General features: G+C 38.5%; 1 long non-coding RNA gene across 1 annotated transcript in view; it reads left to right on the plus strand.

Annotated features, from left to right (window-relative positions):
- LOC109548391 (uncharacterized) overlaps window positions 1-10,417 on the plus strand; it is a 109,293-nt gene extending 98,876 nt beyond the window's left edge. Inside the window, exon 8 of the long non-coding RNA XR_004528157.2 lies at window positions 10,408-10,417. This is a non-coding gene — a long non-coding RNA (uncharacterized lncRNA). The remainder of the gene's footprint in view (window positions 1-10,407) is intronic.
- Window positions 10,418-10,803: the final 386 nt, after the last annotated feature.

The following is a 10,803-nucleotide window of genomic DNA, read 5'->3' on the forward strand; positions in this document are numbered from 1 at the left end:
GCTTGGTTTGCATTCAGTGTTGAAGGCCTTAGGTGAGACACACAAAAGGTCATTGTGATTCATACCTTGTGCAGTCTAGCTCTGCAGAGGTAGGGATTACACATAGGGGTTTGAATTCAAAGTATTAATAATAACAGAAATATAGTGTAATGACTAAGAAAAAGTACTTTGGTGTCAGACAGACATGAGGTCAAATCCTGGTTTTGCCACTTACTAGGTGTATCAGTCAGGATAGGTTAGGTTAATGCTTCTCAAACTGATGAAGGACCTTTTTTCTTCTTTTTTTAAATTTCCAGTTCACTGTTGACTGACAAAATTGTAAAATAGAAATTACTGCAAATTTTTTAGTAATGAAGATGGAATTAAAAAGGCAAAACTAAAAGCCGCAATTTTTAAAGATCCAATAGACATAAAATTATTCTGGTATAAAAATTTCCATTTCTATGCTCTCTATTTTTGTACTTCTCTGGTGTAAACCAGTAAACAATCAGACTGGCTCCCTGGTGCACAGACCACACTTTGAATAGCACTGGGTTAGACCATGCTGCAGTAACAAATAGCCCTAAAAGTCTTAGTGGGAGTAGCTTAAAGATGAGATCTTGCCTGTCATGCTAAAGTTTATATACTTTATTTTAAGCCAATGTTTTTTAACTTCAAAAGTACTTGAAGACTGAGAAGGGTACATAAAGATACCCTAAGGTTGGGGAGTAAAGCCTGATCCTGCTTACATTATTTTGAAGTTTATCTTAGGTATTCATGTGACATTTATTTTAGGTAATCATGTGACATTTGCATTTTATCTATATTTGTTTGACTTATGTACAATATAAAGATGATCCCCACTCCTTCTTCCCCACCAAACTGGAAGTAAAAATTGACTTGCCTGAAGATGTAATATGTTAATTCTGTTGTTTTGTTTACCTCTGGGGCCACAACCAAGTACTTTTGGTAGCTTCATTTGAGGTGAGGCTCAGGTCACGGTTTCTCAAACTGGGCACTAGTGCAGTTTGGAGTTTTAGAATTCTTTGAGGGGCTGTCTTGTGCATTGTACAATGTTTATTGGCATCCCTGGATGCCAGTAGCACTGGATGCCAATAGCACTCCCCCTCCCCAGTGGTGACACTGAAAAAAAATGTCTGCAGACATTGCCAAATGTCACCTGAGGTGGCCAGATTTAGAACCATCACACTAGGTGATGGAGAACCATTGAAGGACTGTAGCAGATGGAGAAGAAAAGAAGTCTTTCTTAACTATCTAGTCTATAATTCTTCCTCCTAGAACGCCTACCACTTAAAACTTAGTATTTCTCAAACTTGGGAGTCAGAATCGCCTAGGTAGCTTGTGTGTTTGTGTAAATTTATCATTTAATTAATGAATTTTTGCAAAACATGATCGGTAATTACTCGATATACAACATTATGGTAGGTCAGTATTTTCCAAAATATAACTGATGAACCTCATGCATGGGGGTCATCCAGAACCTCTTGTTAGAAATGCAGATTAACTGGTTCTCACCACAGACCCAGTGATTCATAGCCATTGAGAGGGGCCCAGGAGTCTGCATTTCTAAATGCTTTCCAAATTATTAAGTAACTTTATTGAGGTATAGCTTTCATACAGTAAAATGCACAGGTTTTTTTTTAAATCATGTTTTCTTTAATCTTCACATACTGTGATTATGTTGTGGCAGAATGATGACAGATAATTACATAAGGTCAGCAAACATGGTAAAATGCACAGATTTTAAGTGTTCAATGAATTTTGACAAATATATACACCTTGTAGCTTTTATTTCAAACAAGACACGGAACATTTACGTCACTCCAGAGTTCCTTGTGTCCCTGTACAGTTATCCTCCTAATGCTCCAGGTATCTACTGATCTGATTTCTAGTATCTATAGGTTAGTTTTTTTTTTTAAACAGCTTTATTGAGATATAATCCATCTACAGTTGACTCAATTAGATTGGTTTTTCTGGGTAGCTTTTTAAAGTTTTCTCCCCCTAACTTCTTCATTGTGAAAGATTTGAAATGTGAAGAGTGATTTTTGTACATACAAACAACAACCATATATCCCTCCTGCCCCCACCCATGATAGCATCAGGTACACATTTCTTTCTCATCTTTTAATTTTTTCTACTTAGTGTATCTTAGATTATTTTATATCAGTACATGAAGAGCATTCTTATTATATAGCTGCATAGGTCCATAATATGGATAGGCTATAATTTATTTAACATGTCCCCTTCTGATAGACATTTATTTCCAATACTTTGCTATTATAAACCTTGACGTGATGAGTAACCTGGGACATTGATCATTTCACATGTGTTAGCATCTCAGAGCTTTTGAGCTCTTTGACACAAGGCATTATCAGTTAAAGTGGTAGTATTGATGTTAAGTCATTACCAGCTGGAATTTCAAGACTCAAGTTCATTTATTTAACAAATATATATCTTGTGCCTGCTGTATGCTGGTCACTGGGGAAACTGAGTAAAATGCTGTGACTTTAGAAACAGAAGTCATTGTAATTGAGAGCTTAGGTTCTGGACTCAGACCTGGATTCACATCTTTAAAGCTTAACTGAACCTTGGACAAGTAACAGCTTTTTCTCTTTCCTTCTCTGTAAAGTGGGGATCATAAAGTTATTGGAGAATTAAATGAGAAAATACATGTCAAGTTCTTAGCCCAGCATATAACAAACACTCAGATGTTAGCTTAAAAAAAGTTATCAAACTAAATGGCAATTACTTTTCAGCCTCCATTGTAAGTTTCTTAAGGTCAAGGACTGTATTTTGTTCACTTTTGTATTCCCAACCTGACATTTTACATAGTAAATCATTTGTGGTATGATTTAAAGGTATGTAGAATGTACAGTGGAAGTACAGAGTGGGATACCTTTTCCAAACTAGAAAAAAGTGAATCTTCAAAGATGGGTAAGAATGATTAGGCAGAAGAAGAGGAAGGATACTTATTCTAGGCTGAGATATCATGGTAGTGTAGGGTATGAGGCTAGAGAGATAAGTATAGATCTGGTGTGCTGTGCTGAGGATTTAAAAAAAATCTTTATTGAAGGATTTTAAAAGAAGAGTGGTGGGGCTTCCCTGGTGGCGCAGTGGTTGAGAGTCCGCCTGCCAATGCAGGGGACACGGGTTCGTGCCTCGGTCCAGGAAGATCCCACATGCCGCGGAGCGGCTGGGCCCGTGAGCCATGGCCGCTGAACCTGCACGTCCGGAGCCTGTGCTCCGCAACGGGAGAGGCCACAACAGTGAGAGGCCCGCATACAGTAAAAGAAGAGTGGTAACTATGATATATTACCACTGTGATAATTCCAGTAGGGATAGATAAAGTACCAAGGTGGGGCTATCCAATGGAGGGTGGTTAACTTAGCAGCCCTGGGACTGAAGGCTAAAGGACAGAATTAGGGCAGTGGCAAAAGGTATGAAGTGTAGGGGATGGTTGTGAGGTTAAGTAGTACGTGAGGAGATGTAGGTAGGGAGTAGTGAATCCATAGTATCTGAGCTTTCTGGCTTGAGTGAATGGGTGGTGAGTAGATAACCATTTCTTGAAAGAGGTAATTTAAAACATGAAATCAAGAGGACTGCAGGACAGGTAAGTGAACATGTCTGGTAGAGTCTCAATACTAGGAGAGACATCTAGGATAGAAAATAAGCATTTTAAGGTTTTTGTAAATTTATTCATTTGTGCTTTGAATTTTTATGTTTAGTAATTGAATCTGCTATATTGAACAAAAGCTGTACTCTAGTTTGGTCAGTAAATTTTTTGGTACTGTTTTTTTAAGACTTGGTATTTTTGGTTTGGTGAGTAGAGTTGAAGGAAATTGAAATAAAGTGATTTGTGTGAAATTTATGTGTTCTTCACAGTTAGACTGAGGTGACCAATTTCTTTCTTTTTTTAAAAAATAAATTTATTTATTTTGGCTGTGTAGGGTCTTCGTTGCTGCATGCGGGCTGTCACTAGTTGCGGCGAGCAGGGGCTACTCTTTGTTGCGTTGCGTGGGCTTCTCATTGCGGTGGCTTCTCTCGTTGTGGAGCACAGGCTCCAGGCGCGTAGGCTTCAGTAGTTGTGGCTCTCAGGCTCCAGAATGCAGGCTCAGTAGTTGTGGCACACGGGCTTAGTTGTTCTGCATCATGTGGGATCTTCCCGGACCAGGCATTGAACCTGTGTCCCCTGCATTGGCAGGCGGATTCTTAACCACTGTGCCAACAGGGAAGTCCCGCTGATTTCTTGAGTAGTACTAAAATGTTTAGTTATTAAAAATTGTTTATTGGTACATAACAAAGCAGTAGCTGTTTCAGACTTTCTTGCTAATGTTTCTTTATATGAGTGACGTATCCTTAGACAAATTGTCCATTCAGACTAATCAGGGTTCTTTCTTTCTTGAGGAAGATTTTGGTATATATTGTCAATCAGTTTTAGAGAATACTAGAAATATTTTGAGGGAGATAATTATTTGTATAAGAGGAGGCAAATCTTCATAGCAATTTTATCTTGGTGCTTTCTGTTTATACTATTAAAATAACTAGGGTACTCCCTCATTTGTTACATGTAGCATTCTGGGGTCTGTACAAGGAAAATTTTTTCAGTAACTAGTATACCTTCAAGCATCAACATTTTAAACCATTTTTAATTTTAAAAAGTTTAATAGATATACTTATTTCCTTTTATGATTAATTTAAACAGATAAACCAGGTGGGAAAAAAAGCCATTAAATTATTTCAATCACTGAAGTTTGATTTGTGTTTTCTTAATTACTTTTTTTTTATGATTGTAATTAGTCGTATATTTGTGGTTAGTGGTTCTTAACACTGGTTAGGCATTGGAAACACTTCCAATGCTTAATACACTTGGAGGCTCATTAATTCACTAGGTGTGCGGTGGGGCTCAGAAATATGCATTTTAAGTATTTTAGGTAATTCTGATGAATAGCCAGGGTTGATAACCTCTGATGTAAATTATATATTATGAGGTAATATATGTAAAAGTACTCTGTAAACTCTTAAATTTTATACAAAAGCAAGGTATTATTCACTTAATATTTAATAATATTTTTTGGTGTATTCACCTATAGGTTATTTTAAGTATTTATATGGTGTTCCAATGTTGATATCCTAATTATCTAGCCATTTATTATTTTGAGACATTTAGTAGTTTCAGTATTTTAGAATTTGTTATAAAGAGTATTTTATTTTATTTATTTTAAAATTTATTTAATTTATTTTTGGCTGTGTTGGGTCTCTGTTGTGTGCACGGGCTTTCTCTAGTTGCGGTGAGTGGGGGCTACTCTTTGTTGTGGTGCACAGGCTTCTCATTGCGGTGGCTTCTCTTGTTGTGGCACATGGTCTCTAGGTATGTGGGCTTCAGTAGTTGTGTCCCAAGGGCTCTAGCATGCAGGCGCAGTAGTTGTGGCACACGGGCTTAGTGGCTCTGCGGCATGTGGGATCTTCCCGGACCAGTGATTGAACCCATGTTCCCTGCATTGGCAGACAGATTCTTAACCACTGTGCCACCAGGGAAGCCCCTATAAATAGTATTTTAAGAAGTATCTTTGGGGCTTACTACTCAGTAGCCACAACTACTGAGCCTGCGTGCCACAACTGCTGAAGCCCACGTGCCTAGAGCCTGTGCTCTGCAACAAGAGAAGCCACCACCATGAGAAGCCCGCGCATTGCAATGAAGAGTAGCCCCCACTCGCTGCAACTAGAGAAAGCCCGTGTGCAGCAACAAAGACCTAATGCAGCCAAAAATAAATAAATAAAATAAATAAATTTATTAAAAAAAAAGAAGTATCTTTAAACCTCTTCTGCTTTCCCTGGTTATTTTCCCAGGTCATTTGTTAGTTTAGTATCTTAAATTTGTTTTTAATTTATATTTCTTATATTACTGGAGAGAGATTTTTGTTATGTATAATCCAGTTAGCTTCCCTACTTTCATTAGAATATACTGAACTTGTTAAAGGCACTATCAGGAATATTTGGTTTTGTGCTGTGACTTATAATATGGGTCTATTAAATAATGCAGCATGAGAGTCGTTTTTGTTTTTAAATTATACATAGTTTTTCACATTTTTCTGCTCTCATGGATGTCTTCTGTCCTTGAAGTTTGTAGCTATCCAGTTTGCTGTTACAAATCTTTGTGTTTTAGCTGCTCAGTCTTTATTTCCTGGTTCATTTCTTTTTTAAAAACTAATTAATTAATTAATTAATTTTTGGCTGCGTTGGGTCTTCTTTGCTGCGCATGGGCTTTCTATAGTTGCGGTAAGTGGGGGCTACTCTTCGTTGCGGTGCGCGGGCTTCTCACTGCGGTGGCTTCTCTTTGTTGCGGAGCATGGGCTGTAGGCACACAGGCTTCAGTAGTTGCAGCACACAGGCTCAGTAGTCGTGGCTCACGGGCTCTGGAGCACAGGCTCAGTAGTTGTGGCACACGGGCTTAGTTGCTCCACAGCATGTGGGATCTTCCTGGACCAGGGCTCAAACCCATGTCCCCTGCATTGGCAGGAGGATTCCTAACCACTGCGCCACCAGGGAAGTCCCTGGTTCATTTCTTTACTGAAGTTCTGCTATCTGTTAAGTATTGGGTTAGATTTGCATTTCTAATTCCCAGCTATATTCTGTACAGTATATTCTGACATGCTGAGTGAAAAGGAAATTAAGTAGAAATGATTCCTGTTTTATGGATATATAAAATAATGTGCAAATAGAAAACAACCATGAAAACCAAAATATGTATTCATTGTATAATTTGCAAAACCACAGTTGCTCTGAGTACAACTTGTAGTCTGTTTTCTGATTACTGAGAAGGGCAAATTGAGTAGACATGAGAACTTGGCATGAAAGGATTAAATTAGTGATCTTAGATAGAACTATAGTCAGTCCTGTCTTGTGTTTTGTATTAGAATATCAAAATTGATCTAATACAGAAAAGTAGGAGTTACTTAACCAGGTGATTAATTCAACTGTGAGCCTAAAAGATAACTAGAATAACTTATCTGGCAAACCAAAAATACTTGTTTGTGTTTGACCATGGTGCTGTGCTGTTAAAAAGTAATTATATAGATGTAGTTACTTTTTTTTTTTTTTACTTTTTTGAAATGTTCGAATAATTGTAGACTTGATGAAAAGTTGTAGCCCCTGTCTTTTTGAAAGTTAAATATTTGGTGAACATGGACGAAGTGCAGAAGTAATACCAAAAACATGCATATACAGTGTGTTATTATGAGATAAATGCACCATCAACATTAGTACTAGCCAGGAGCAAGGGAAAAGGGAGAAGTTTTATGCTTGATGGCGACATCTTTTATTTAAAACTGTGTTGAAGGTTTCTGGATAGGGCTGGGAGATGCCATTGCTTTTTAATTGAAGGATGGGTGTTGTTTGTTTTTTGTTTATTTATTTATTTATGGCTGTGTTGGGTCTTGGTTGCTGCACACCGGCTTTCTCTAATTGTGGCAAGCGGGAGCTACTCTTCGTTGTGGTGCATGGGCTTCTCATCGCGGTGGCTTGTTGCGGAGCATGGGCTGTAGGCGCGTGGACTTAAGTAGTTGCAGCCCGGGGGCTCAGTAGTTGTGGCACACAGGCCCTAAGGTGCTTGGGCTCGTAGGCTCTGGAACGCAGGCTCAGTAGTTATGGCACACAGGCTTAGTTGCTCTGCGGCATGTGGGATCTTCCTAAACCAGGGCTTGAACCCGTGTCCCCTGCATTGACAGGTGGATTCTTAACCACTGTGCCACCGGGGAAGTCCCAGGATAGTGTTCTTATTCACTAGTGGATTCCATTTAACAAATTAGAATCTAACTAAGGTGAACAATACTTTTTTTCCTAATGAGTAGTTTCCTCATTGGTCTTAACTGCTTTCAGACTCTTCTCACTTCATTTAATGAATCTTTGTAAGATTATTGTACTAAAACACTACTTTCATAAAATAATTGGCCTATTGTAGAACTTTAAATATCTTTCAGTTATAGTACAAGCTTCTAAGGTTTTTGTTAAAAAAAAAAACAAAACAAACAAACAAAACCAAAACCTTATTTCCTGGGCCCTACCAGCAACATTCTAATTCCCTGCTTCTAGGCTAGGGCCCAGGTATTTGTTTTTATCAAGCTTCCCAGATGCTTCTGATTATAGCCAAGTTTGGAAATCATTTCACTGCAAGGTAAAAGCCCAGAGGCCTTAATAATAGCTGTTGTGTATTGCACAACCACTGTAACAACTGTCTTTTTTTTTTAAGGGGGGAAATAACATTTTAAATGTTTATTTATTTTTGGCTGTTGGGTCTTCGTTGCTGCGCGTGGGCTTTTTCTAGTTGCAGCGAGTGGGGGCTGCTCTTTGTTGCAATGCACGGGCTTCTCATTGCAGTGGCTTCTCTTGTTGTGGAGCACAGGCTCTAGGCGCGTGGGCTTCAGTAGTTGTGGCATGTGGGCTCAGTAGTTGTGGCTCATGGGCTTTAGAGGGCAGGCTCAGTAGTTGTCGTGCATGAGCTTAGTTGCTCTGCGGCATGTGGGATCTTCCTGGACCAGGGATTGAACCCATGCCCCCTGCATTGGCCGGTGGATTCCTAACCACTGTGCCACCAGGGAAGTCCCACAACTGTCGTTTATTGTGCTTATTGTATCTGAAGTACCAAATATTTCAAGTATTTCTTATATATTTTCTAATAACCTCATAAATATGTTATCCCAGTCTAAAGCTCAGAAAGGTTATGTAACTTATCCACACAGAGCATAGCTTTAAGTTACAGCAGGTGCTAGAATTCAGATTTCTAACTATATTTATACAGTGGTCCCCCCTTATCTGTGGAGGATACGTTCTAAGATCCCCAGTGGATGCTTGAAACCACAGATAGTACCAAAACCTATATATATATATACTGTTTTTTCCTATACATACATACCTACGATAAAGTTTAATTTATAAGTTAGGCATAGTAAGAGATGGTCAACAATAGCTAATAATAAAGGAGAACACTTGTAACAATATACTGTAATAAAAGTTATAAAAATGTGGTGTTTCTCTTAATCAACTTCTTCAACTCTGCCAGAAATGTGACAGTGGCTTCTTCATTGGCAGACTCAGCCTCTCCAGTAATTTTTATATTTTTCAGTCCAAATCTATTCTTGAATCTGTGTAACCATCTCGTATATGTAGTAAATGGCTTGGTGTCACTCCTTTTAGGGGATCCCTTGCTTGCTAAGTTTTCATATAGACTCTATGCTTTCTGGCGCGACATGTTGCCCTCAGTTGGAATACACTTTATGTTGATGCCTTCCACCCACAAATTTAATGCCTTTTCCATCCTAAGTAAGCATTTATTATACACTGTGGCTGTAACTTTGCAGTTTGAGGTGCATCGGCAAAACTAGCAGAAATTTCTTTTTCCTTCTGTATTTCACGGATAGAAGATTCCTTCTTACTATAGATCTTAGCAACCTCAGCATACAATTTTTTTTTCCTTATTAAATCAAGATGTTCACCTTTTCACTTAAAGGAAGTACTTTACAAAATCTTCTCTTTGGCATATCTGAATTGCCAGCATCGCAACTCTCGTGCTTTGGGGCCATTATTAAGTAAAATTATGAAGTAAGGGTTCCTTGAACACAAGCACGGCAATACCACAACAGGCGATCTGATTAACAGAGAAGGCTACTAAGTGACTAACAGGCAGGATACACTGGACAAAAGGATGAATCATGTCATGGGCTGGACGGAGCAGGAAAGCACTGGAAGGTGTGAGATTTCATCATAGTACTCAGAACTGCACACAATTTAAAACTGATGAATTACTTATTTTTGGAATTTTCCATTTAATATTTTTGGACCGCAGTTGACAGCTGGTAACTGAAACCTCGGAAAGCAAAACTTGAGATAAAGGGGGACTACTGTACTGCCCTATGATTCTCTAATATGTTTTTTCATTAAAAACTTAGGAAGTCATTTTAGGGTCTCTGCTTGGCTTTTTCTTCCATTCAGATCAAATTATGTTTTGTATTCTTGCTTTGCGTATGCTGTTCTTACCTACCTTGAAGTTGCATTCATCCATTAATGAAGGCCCAGCTCAAAAGTACTCATTCGGGAGACTTTACCCAACTGAGTCTTTGATCCTTTCCTTGCCTTAAACTCCTTTAAGACTGCTCTCTTAGTAGGTAACAGCATTGTCAGTGTTTAAAAATGTATTATCAGTTATTTATGCTTAATATTACAAATATTGTTGGGGTAGTGTTGCAGTATTGTGATGGGTGGCATGCTTTTTTGAGCCTTCCACTGATCTTTACTATATATAGTACTGATCTTGAGTAGAATGTTGTTTTTATAATGAAATATGTTAAAGACCTTGGTTATGGAAAAAAGTAGAATTTGCTGTTTTGAGGTATCAGATTACTTTGGTTGCTTCAGTAGCTCAACAAGGCAGGCGTTTCAAATCTTTTGTTGTAGAGTAAATTTATAAACATACAGAAACATTTATCACAGTCTATTAATAATTTCAACAGTAATAATTTACTTTGCAATGCAGTGTTTTACAAGTATTTTCTTAGGAAATTTATTAGTCTGCTAGGGCTGCCATAATAGAATACCACAGATGAGGTGGCTTAAACCAGTGGTCCCCAACCTTTTTGGCACCAGGGACCGGTTTCGTGGAGTACAATTTTTCTCTGGACCAGTGGCGGTGGGGGAGGGGTTGGGGATGGTTCAGGTGGTAATGCGAGCGATGGGGAGGGCAGATGAAGCTTTGCTCACTCGCTACTCACCTCCTGCTGTGCAGCCTGGTTCCTAACAGGCTGCTGACCGCTA

Source organism: Tursiops truncatus, chromosome 9 (assembly GCF_011762595.2).
Source record: "Tursiops truncatus isolate mTurTru1 chromosome 9, mTurTru1.mat.Y, whole genome shotgun sequence".
NCBI lineage: Eukaryota > Metazoa > Chordata > Mammalia > Artiodactyla > Delphinidae > Tursiops > Tursiops truncatus.